Genomic DNA, 1101 nt, shown 5'->3' with positions numbered 1-1101 from the left:
GCGTCAAATGTTCAAATTGGCTATCATGGTAGAGGGGGTTTCATATCGATTCTAATTACGATAAAACCGAGTTCGACTGTGATTTGTAAGGTCAGAATCGGTAAAGTCAATGTCGGTCCTGATTTCGTGCCTGTCCTTTGAATGGTGGTTCGATCGACAAAATTATCATCAACTAAAAATTCTCCTTTGGTACATGTATGAAAATACATCAATTCCGAGGTAGAGTGAATTAGTTATTAACCCTCTTACGCCGAAGACCTAAAAACCAAAACGTCTCCCGTATGCCGAGGCTGGTTTGGAGTGAGCGCGGAAGCGGAAAAAATATTTTTTCAAAAAATCACAGCGCGCTTAGTTTTCAAGATTAAGAATTCATTTTTGGCTCATTTTTTTTCATTGCCTGAAGTTTAGATTGCAACCATCAGAAATGAAAAAAAAATAACCTTATCATATATAGATAATGCGATATGACTGTATATTACTAGATTGTAAGATTTTTAGCTTACAATTGCGTTTTTCGACTATTTCGATAGAGTCAAAGTTGACCGAACGTGGTTCTTTTTCTATTTATCGTGATTTATATGCAAATATTTCGAAAAAGAAAAATGCTACAACCTTCAATCATTTGTTATTGTATTCTACATGAAATTGCGCACATTTTCTTATATAAAACTTTATGTAACGGCTAATTTTAAATGGTGCAAACATTACGACAATCGCACAAAAAAAATTCTGATTTTTTTTGGAAGAGTTACCGCGCGGACGTAAGAAAAATGTTTTTTTTTTTTCATAAATTCACCATAAATCGAAATATTGTGCTAGAGACTTCTAATTCGTTGCAAAATGAAGGCAAATGATTGAATATTACTAGAATATAAGAGTTTTAGCTTACAATTGCGTTTTTCGACCATTTTGGTAGAGTCAAAGTTGACCGAAGTTGAAATTTTGGCACTTATCGTTATTTATATGAAAATATTTCAAAACTGATAAAATCTATAACCATTGGTTGTTTTTAGTTGTATTGTGCATGAAATTGCGCGCATTTCCATATATAAAACTTTATGTAATGGCAAATTTAAAATGGTGCAAACATTTCGACAATCA

The sequence above is a fragment of the Macrobrachium nipponense genome, chromosome 33 (assembly GCF_015104395.2).
Source record: "Macrobrachium nipponense isolate FS-2020 chromosome 33, ASM1510439v2, whole genome shotgun sequence".
Taxonomy (NCBI): domain Eukaryota; kingdom Metazoa; phylum Arthropoda; class Malacostraca; order Decapoda; family Palaemonidae; genus Macrobrachium; species Macrobrachium nipponense.
Note: the sequence above shows the minus strand (reverse complement) of the source record.